The sequence below is a fragment of the Prionailurus viverrinus genome, chromosome E3 (genome assembly GCF_022837055.1).
Source record: "Prionailurus viverrinus isolate Anna chromosome E3, UM_Priviv_1.0, whole genome shotgun sequence".
NCBI lineage: Eukaryota > Metazoa > Chordata > Mammalia > Carnivora > Felidae > Prionailurus > Prionailurus viverrinus.
The window spans coordinates 6,632,902-6,643,297 of NC_062576.1; positions in this window are offsets into that span (position 1 = coordinate 6,632,902).

Consider the following 10,396-nt stretch of genomic DNA (forward strand, 5'->3'; position numbering starts at 1 on the left):
GCAGACTCAGGAGGCCAGCTTGCACGGGCATCACCATACCAGCTCAACAAGCAATGAGACCGTGCAAGCACAAAGGAGACCAGCCCTGGGCTGCAGGAGTAAGGGATGCCTTTTAGATGCCTTTTGGCTTGAACCTGGCCTGTGGTGGCTGGGATAAGCTATAAGGCAAGCACAGAGCCATCTCACGTGGCTGTGTCCAAGGAGTTCTGTACAGAGCATACGTGCAGGCCGGTGGTGCCCAAACCAGGCTAGGACAGGAAGAGGATGGCCCTCTTCTCCCACACCCAATCCACCAGCCCTTGGGTCAGGATGGTCTCCAGCATGACCCACTCATTCTAACTCTGGTAGATTGCTTCCACCCGAACCAGGCCACCATCACCTTTCAGCCACACTAGAGCAACTGCCTCCCAATGGTTCTCCCTGCTTCTACCATTGCTCTATTCCAATCTGTTCAATACACAGAAGCCATGTGATCTCCTAAAGATGAGCATCTGATCATTTAATTCTCCCTGCTTTAAAACACTCTACTGGCTGCCTGCTGAGTTTAGAAGAAAACTCAGTTCCTGTGATACCCATCCTGCGTGATCTGGCCCAAGCTCACTTCACCTGCAGCAACACTTTGAATTCCTATGTAAACATCTAAGGATCTTCTCAGTCTGTTCTATAATCTCGACAGATTTTACCACCCACCCAATATTTTCTTGTTTATCTTCCTTTCCCTATTCCCAATCACAATGGGGTCACATATGTCCTAGCTACAATTCCTCAGCCCTTTCATGATGCATGACATATAGTGAGTAGGTACTCAAATCTTTGAAGGTGGTGGGTGGTAGGTCACAAAGAGAGCTGGTCCCCAGTTAGAGGAGGTTATTCAAATCAGGCCACATTTTAACTTTCTACAAGGCAGCTGGGAATGACATTTCTTACAAGTGTGCAATGAACGTCCATCTGTTCCCAAGAATCCGGGATGAGCCAGACAACACTGGAGAGAAAACTGGATAAAGAAGACCAGAGTTGGGGTGCCTGGGTGGTTCAGTCTGTTAAGCGTCAGACTCTTGATTTTGGCTCAGGTCATGATCTCACAGTTCATGAGTTGGCCCTCCGTGCTGACAGTGGGGAGCCTGCTTGGGATTCTCTCTCTCTTTCCCTTTCTCTGTTCCTTCCTCTCTCTCTCTCTCTCTCTCTCTCTCTCTCTCTCAAGAATAATTTTTTAAGTTGTTAAAAAAAGAAGAAGAAGAAGACCAGAGTCTATTACCTCTATTCTTGAGCATATAACAGCTGGGAATAATTTGGCCAGGAAAGACTAATTCAGACACATCAGTTTGGATGGGACCGTGTAGGCAAGTAGAATTCCAGAAGTAGAGAGCCAAGACCGAGGTCTTAAGAAGAGAGATGAACTCCGTTTGAGAACAGAACGAGAACAGAGTCTCGATGACATTCCTGGTAGGGCCTAAAAGAAAGAACCAGCAAGGGACCAGGCAAAAAGAGAGTTTGAGTCAGAACAAAAGAATGATAGTGTCTGAGGCACAAGCTGTAACAGCAGCTACCAGGCCACCGAGGACGATTCCCTAAACACAGTACCACCGGCCAGCCACAGCTTGAAAGAGCAAGCGGGCTAAGCCTCAAGCCAGAGAGTAATCATGTTCTAGACTTTCATCTACTTTTAAATAATCTCAAATTCTGCTCCGTAAGAAAGAAGAGTTGCTTTTAAGGACCAAAAGAACAGAACATCCTTTTTTTAAAAGTAGGCTCTACACCGAACACAGGGCTTGAACTTACCACCCTGAGATCAAGAGTCACATGCTCTACTAAGCCAGCCAGCCAGCCACCCCTGGGACACTCTTTAAAACAGCATCTCCAAAGAGTTTTGCTAGTCGGCTAGAATAACCAGGGTCAAGACAGTTATCAGCTGGAAACAGATTTGTGTCAGAGCAAGGAGCTTTACCTTACATCTCCAGGAGATAAGGCACGTGGCATTTTATCAGTCTGGAGTAGAGTCGTATTAAGGGCTCAGTTCAGGGAGCAATGGCCAAAACATTTATTGCATGCCAGGAATGTCGGGCACTCGGGATTAAATGAAGCAACATTAACAGGAAGGTGGAGAGAGCCCCATTTTACAGGTGGGGAAACGGTGTCAGAGGTCACTTCCCACAGAAGCCCAGAGTGCCCACAGCTGTGAAACATCAGAGCCAGGACTTCAGCCTCAATCTGACTGTCACGTCTGTGCTTCGGATCACTAAGCTCTGTAACGAGGTCTGAGGAGGAAGACAAATCACTACCACGGGTGGCACTCAATGCACGGGGGAGACGCTGGAAAATAGGAAAACGTAGGTTTTAGCGAGGGAGGCCACTTCATTGCCATCTTATCTACTGTTCGTGGCCCGACCAGCTCAGTCCAGGAGACCCTCTGAATGTGCATGAGGCCAGTTTGGTACAAGGGGATGAAATGCTTTTGTTTCGGGAGAGACCCAAGGCAGTGCCTGCTCCAGGACTATTGCCACGGGAACCACACATCCTTCTGCCACAGCCCGGAACGTGTGGCCACAAGGGAGCTTAGAAGTAGATCCAGGGGTTCAGGTGATCGCCACCTTCCTTCCAAATCAAGTATCAAGCGAAAGGCCGGTAGGAGATGCCCAAGCAGAAAAAGTTCAACTTCAGATGGAACAGGGTCCTTTCCCCTCCCCCACCCCCGGGGGCATCTCGAAGGAGCAGCTTGAAAGTCACGGATTTAGCCAAACCACTCATTTGGGGATAGTCTGCAAAGCAAAGCAAATTCTTCTGGCTTTCGCAAGTTTCTCTGGCCTCAGCTCCAAGTGTGCTCTCTTCCCCTCACGTTCCTATTTGTAGCGTCCAGAGAGCCATTACCCTGACACCTTTTACCAGTCGCAGGAAAGAGCCCAGGCTCGGAGGTAGGCACAAGATCAAAGTCAGAACCTGTCTTCGTCGGTTCTCAGAGTTTGAGATCCAAAGAAAGCCAAATTAGCTATTTAGGCAAACATCACCAATGTAGGCTTTACTGACCCAACCTCTGGCCACCTCTGCTGCTCCCCACACACTAGGAGACTCCTAACCTGAGGAGTAGGTGGCAAGGGACCCTGGCCAACCTCATGGTCTCCCAGGCTCCCAAGCTGCTCTTGACTTTTTGTTCCTTTTGGGGGAAAGGGAGACTAGGGGACTTCTAAGTCTTGTTGATGGCACGGAGTCACTTTCTCTGGTTGGGGCGTTACAGGCCAATTTTTAAATACTTTTCTAGATCCAGCCGAGCTCTGACTGTTACCATCTTTCAGGAATTGAGAACGGTTTTCAATTAAGATCTAGATCATCCAAGAGTCAGCTTCTAGAAAGTATTTTTCAGATTTTTACACACATTCATGGTATAGAAAATTCCATACCTCAGAAATGGATTGAACATTAACTTCCATAACCTACCCCTCCTCCAAGTTAACCTTTAAAAATTCACAAGCGTACCAAGGGGCTAATTATAGAAGGGGGGTTTGATAGACACAGTTTGGCCACATGTTTCTCCACTTGCCTGTACTGTGGACTTTTTTTTTTAAGTAATCTCTACGCCCAACATGGGGTTCGAACTCATGACCCCGAGATCAAGAGTCACATGCTCTACTGACTGAGCCAGCCAGGCACCCCAACTGGGGGCATCTATTGACGTATATTCAGAACTGCATCACTAACACTTCTTTGAACAGTGGGATTTGTTTTAAGCTAAAACTACACATGGGGTTGGATCAAGGGTCATTCCCCGGGAAGGGCTGGGGTCACTGAGTGTGCATGGGTCCGAAAGCTCGCACAGCAGGGCTGGAGTACAGGGTGAAGAAGCAACCATGGGGGCATACAGGGCTGGGGGTGGGGTGCCACGGACACAGGGACCCCAACTTGACACTCACAGGGGCTTACCAACGTGGGCAAAACATGTCCAGACACTAAGCTTGGCGCAGGGAAACACACAGTCGGGTGTGCCTCCAAGGCTGGGAAGCAGAGGGCCCAGCAAGAAAGGAGTCAGGAGACCAGGTCCTCTTCCTGGTGGTCCTACTGTGAGGCTTGGTAAGGCTCTGGGAGGGGGCAGAACCACCCTGGGAGTGATTCCTACAGGTGAACATGTCTTGGTGGGCATTTCAGGGAGAGGTTACACAGGCACACAGACCTATAGGCTGCCGTGTGGTCAGGCCCCATGCACCGTCAGCCCCAACATGGGCTCTGAGGAGTAAACAGACACCCAACAATGGTCACATCCTCTTCACCCACCCAGAGAGCAAGCCGAGCACCACTTAGCACAGTTTCTGTAAACCAAGGCTGAGTTCAACAGGAAGAGACCTGGCCTAGCCTCCCTGGGAGCCGTCCCTCTACGCAGGCCGCAGGCTTTTGCAGAGGGGACAAGGCTGCAGCAGCCTCACCCAATCCCCAAACAGGAGCAAGGTGTCCCATCGATGCCCAGACAGAGGATTCCAGGAGGACACGGCCACACCCGGAACCCCCAGCGCCCACCCAGTCGTTACTCACCTAGAAAGGAAGCACAGCCTCCAGCCCCCTGTGGGCCTTAAATGCCCTCAGCAATCAGCAGGTGTTTCGGGGCGTTTGGCCCTTCCCCACAGGGTTGGTTTCTGACTCAAGTCAATGGATCTGGGCTTTGGATGTGCATTGGAACCACATGGGGAGCTCTGAGCAGCTTGCTGCCTGGGCCCCAGCCCTGAGGCGGATGGAGTTGGTCTAAGAGGAGGCCCCGGACTCCAGCTGCTTCTCATGTCCGGATGAGGCACAGACGGGAGCCTTGAAGGCACCATGGACCTTCAGCCTCTGCAGCTGTGGCCTTTTGAGACCCTTATGAAGTATCCACAGAAAAGGGACAGGGTGGGGTGGGGATATCTCCCTCCAGGAAGGGGTTTACATTCTGGGTGTTTAGGTATCCGGGATCTGGCTAGATTGGCCTCCTCCTAAAATGGGAGTATTAGGCTTAACACTGCTGTGGAACAGTTACCAAGTGTTTATTCCCAAATCAGACTGGGAGATTGGGTGATGGTGAGAATGGGGTTGGCTTTCGCATCAAAATGGAAATGGGAACAAAATTTCACATGTTGATTCAACAAATATTTATTGAGTCCTCACTGTGTGGCAGACCCTGAGTGCAACGGTGAACAAGATGACTTGGTCCCCACCCTCCCATCAGAAGTAGACATGGGCCCTTCCCAGCAGAGTGGGAGCAGGACCATAATTGGGAACATAAGGCAACGAAGATCAGGGAGGGTTTCCTGGAGGAGGTGATACCAGAACCAAATCTTCAGAAGAAGCAGGAGTTAGCAGGTAAAACACTGGGAGAAAAAGGCTCCAGGCAGAGGAAACAGCATAGGAAAAGGCACTGAGGCAAGAAAAATGGCTATGGTTCCCCTGGAAACAGAGGCCATTCAGGATTGCCAGAGGGGTGACAGGGTCAGGTGCCAGGGCAAAGGTGACCTGGTGTACAGGGGAGGGCTCCGTGGGGGTTGTCCGCTCTGGTCCAGGCAGTGAAGGCTGTGCTGTCTGAAGGGGACTTTATTTTTAGTTTAGTTTAATTTAGTTTATTTAAGTTTATGTATTTATTTTTGAGAGAAAGTGAGAGAGCACAAGCAGGGGAGGGGCAGAGAGAGAGGGAGAGGGAATCTCAAGCAGGCTCTGTGCTGTCAGCACAGAGCCCAACATGGGGCTCGAACCCACAAACCGTGAGATCTTGACCTGAGTGGAAATCAAGAGTTCGACGCGTAAGCGAGGGAGCCACCCAGGCGCCCCTTTAGTGTGTCATTTTAGAATTTTCAGCTAGCCTCGGAGAGCTGAGGAGGACTCTTTCTGGGGGCGGGGCTAGAGGGAGGAGGGGCATATGGGGGCGTGGCTGGTGGGGGTGAAGGTGGGAGGGTCTGACTCCAAGACCTCCTGGTTCCTGGAGGGGGAAGTATGGGGAGAAGCCAGGTTCTGAGTGAGTGAAGCGTGGAGCTTCAGGGTTGGACCCTCACACTCAGGTTCCTGGAGGCCATCAAAGTGCGGATGCAGCCACTAGATTCAGGGCTGGAGCGGGACTTGGTGACCCACTGGATGTGGTGGTGGGTGACAATGACAGAGACACATAAGTTGATGTAGTTTCAAACCGAGGTGGCTGGTGAGTAGTGGGCATTCGGGATGATTTACAGGAGGCCTGAACTTGTGGGATCCAAGGCTATCAGAGGGACGATCCCAGGCCCCCTTGCTCTGCCCAAGGCATTTGAGATAACCCACCACTCTCCCTGCTCCAGAATCCCCCTCACATCCTCATCCCTGCTTTGGCCCGTGTCCCTTCCCCTTTGGGCTTTTCCACAGACACAGCTGGAGGGATCCCTGCAACATTTAGCTCAGGTTATACTAGTGCTCCCCAACATGCCTACAGATCGCCTATGAGGCCCCGCATTGCCTTGCCTCCCCCCCCACCCCGCCCCGTTCCACTCCTCCTGGCCTCACTCCCACTATTGTCCCTCTTCAGCCACCACAGCTTCCTCACTGCCAGTCAAATGCATCTGGCCAGTGCTGGCCTCAGGGCCTTTGCACCTGCTACTCCCTGTGCCTCCCTCACTTCCTTCAGGTCTTAGTTTTTAGAGACCATTCCTGGTCACCCTGTCTAAAATCAAACTTCACCTCAACACTGCATTCCCATCAGACTCCCTAGCAGCACTTGTTAACATTTAAATGCAGAACATTTACTTGTTTATTTTCCACCTCCTGCTCTGCCACCAGCCCCCAGAGCCTGGTGGTGCAATCTCTATGAGGGTGGGGGTGTTGTCTGTTTAACTCGCTGCTTTATCCCCACTGCCAGGAAGAGTCACTGCTCATTATATTTGTGGAATGCATGCATGGGCATATGGGTCCCAGCGCCAGGCTCTCCCCCTGCCCCCACTGTGTTACAGGTGTCCCTCCTCCATCACTCAGAATGTACCCAGGATGTACAGTGGGCATGCTCAGTAACCTTCCCAAGCCAGGCATCGAGCCGGTGTCCTTTGAATAAATCGAATCAGCGTGCACACTGGTGCCCACAGCTGCTATGCGAAGGACTCAGAGAAGCAGGAGGAAAAGCAGTTTGGATGGACCCCGAGTCCTCAAATGGAAGTCACTTCATCCTCCCCTACGCCTAAGCCCCAGTCATGAGTAACAGCCACATCATCCACCAGACTGGGAGCCTGACATCAGCCCCCCACTCCCCGTCTCCTTCCTCCATCAGCCCGCCCTCCACTGAGCCCAGCTCCTTGGCCCTCCCGACCTCTGCTCTGCTGGCCATCAAGGGCCACTTGCCCACTGGTCTGGCGACACTTTCCTATAACACCTGTCCAACAAACTCTCACATTAAATTTTCAAGAGTGAATTACCCAGATGGGTTTATTTATGTGGTTTTTTAAAAATTATTCTTTAATGTTTATTTATTTCTGAGAAAAAAAGACAGTGCAAGTTGCAGAAGGGCAGAGAGAGAGGGAGACACAGAATCCAAAGCAGGCTCTAGGCTCTGAGCTGTCAGCACAGAGCCTGACGTGGGGCTCCAACTCACAAACCATGAGATCACGACCTGAGTCAAAGTCAGATGCTTAATGGACTGAGCCACCCAGTCACCGCTACCTGGTTTGTTTAACCTGCCTTGACTCCTCTGATGTAGTAGGGATTACCAATTTGGTTTCACAGAGCAGGAAACTGAGGCTGCTGACATTGACTTGACTTACCTGAGGTTACATGATGGGGGAAGGCCAGGTCTGTGCGGCCCCATGTTTGCCTCAGGACTCTGACCTGTGTTGGGATGGTGCCTGGCTTCCTTCCTCCCTCCCTCCTTCCTCCCTCCCTGCCTCCTTCCTTTCTCCCTCCCTCCCTCCATCCTTCCTTCCTCCCTCCCTCCCTCCTCCCTCCCTCCCTCCTTCTTCCTTCCTTCCTTCCTTCCTTCCTTCCTTCCTTCCTTCCTCCCTCCCTCCCTCTGTCCCTTTCTTCCTTCTGTCTTTTATGGTGGTAAGATACACATAACATAGAATCGACCATTTTGGGGGCACCTGGGTGGCTCAGTCAGTTAAGCATCCGACTTTAGCTCAGGTCATCATCTCGAAGTTTGTGAGTTTAAGCCCCGCGTTGGGCTCTGTGCTGACAGTTCGGAGCCTGGAGCCTGCTTTGGATTCTGTGTCTCCCTCTTTCTCTGCCCCTCCCCCATTTGCTCTCCGCATCTCTCTCTCTCTCTCAAAAATAAATTTAAAACATTAAAATTTTTTTTAAAAATCCACCATTTTGGGGCTCTTGAGTAGCTCAGTTGGTTGAGTGTCTGGCTCTTGATTTCAGCTTGTCATGATCTCACAGTTCGCAGGATTGAGCCCCATTTCAGGCTCTGTGCTAAGCATGGAGCCTGTTTGGGATTCTCTCCTTCTCCCTCTCTGCCTCTCTCTCTTTTTCTCTCTCAAAAATCAATAAATAAACGTTTAAAAAAAAAAAGAAATACCTGGCATATGTTTCCTAATTTCTTAAAAAAAAAATCGACCATTTTAACCACTTTTGAGTATACAGTTTGTGTATGAAGTACACTCACACTGCTGTGCAACCATCACTGCCCTCCATCCCCAGAACCTTTTGATCTTCCCAAACTGAAAGTGTGTCCCCATCAAACCCTAATTCCACAGCCCCCTCCCCCAGCGCTGGACACCTGACCTTCTACTTTCTGTCTCTAAGAGTTCGACTCCTCCAGGGACCTCATGTAAGTGGAATCGCACAATATTTGTCTTTTTGTTACTGGCTTAATTACACTTAGCATAACGTCCTCAAGGTCCATCCATGTTTTAGCATGTGGCAGAATTTCCTTCCGACTTCTTTCTTTGAAACAGGAACACGTTTTTGGGGGGTTTTGTTTTTTGTCTTTAGGAACATACTTTTTTACTGGCATCCCAAGGGCGGGTGGTGTGGGGCAGACGTCCTCCCAGACAGGAAGGAGTATTTATCACTGATGTCACATCTCTTATAATGGCCAATGCGGGGGGGGGGGGTAATAAAAGCAGGCTGATTTCTAGTTAGTGCTCATCATTGTCTCGAATCCTCTATGGTCAATGCATCGCCTTGTTGCCCGTGTTCCTGGTCAACTGCTCCCCCCACCCTCCCGGCATGGTCATTCACTGGTTATTTATAAATTTCTAGTCATCATATTATAATATAAAAGGAGTTTCAGAAAAAGAACTCCGGAATTGGAGAGCTGATGTAACAATTCCTCAGGGGATTTAGGAAAAGTTCTGTGATGGAAGTCAGTCTTTGGGAATCCGCTGCTCCTGACAAAAGCAGCTGTCAACATCCTTGGCCTCTGCATGTGTGAGTGTGTGTGTGTATGCGTGTGCGTCCACACACACATGTGTCAGAAAATCCCCCAGGGCCTAGGGAAATTTAACCCTCCAGGGTGATGACCCTTAGGAGCTAAGTTTAGATTCCTCGTAGGTGCTATTTGGCCTAGAAGCAGGAGATGAGGAAAAAGGGGATCTTAAGGAAAGAACAAGGCAGGCAGGGTGGGATACTGGAAAAGGAAACCAAAGGCTGATTCTTCACCAGGTCTGCAGGCTCTCTGGTAAAATCGGAACCTGAATTCCTCAATCAATACAGTAGCTATTTCCTAAGAGTGTGTTCTGTTTAACGGCCTGGTCCAGCATCACCGCTCCCAAGTTTCCTCATCCACCTGATTACCCTAAGCATTTTCTTTTCTGGGAACGTGGGGGCAGTCTACCCAAGTTTCTTCTTTCAGGGCACCGGGGTGGCTCAGTCGGTTAAGCGTCTGACTCTTGGTTTCAGCTCAGGTCATGATCTCACGGTTCGTGAGTTTGGGCCCCGAGCTGGGCTCTGCGCTGACAACATGGAGTCTGCTTGGGATTTTTCACTCCCTCTCTCTCTGCCCCTCCCTGGCTTGCTCTCTCTCTCTCCCTCAAAAAATAAATAAATACACATTAAAAAAAAAAAGAAGTTTCTTCTCTCTGGGACCTCTGATTAGCAGAGGCACAGATCATGCCCAGAGTCCAGGGTCATGTGTGGCTTTCATCAGACACCATGTGACCCAGGAGCTGGGCTGTGGACAAGGCTCCACAGAGACCAGCTACTGGACACCCACCCTATGCTGGCTCTGCCAGGTGCAGGAGTGAATCAGAGTCCCTGCTGCCAAGGAACTTAGAACTCACCTGCCATCACTTGAGCACCTGGACTCTAATAATCACACAAGACCTTTCCCTCTGTCATTAGCACCTCACCTATGCACCTCACCTAGCACCTCACCTTACAACTTGGTAAGATAGATATTATTATCATCCCAGATAACTAAATGGGGTAGGTATTCAATGACAGCACTGTATGTCCAGCATAATGCTCCTACTCCCTGTGATGGCTCTGTGGAGGATAT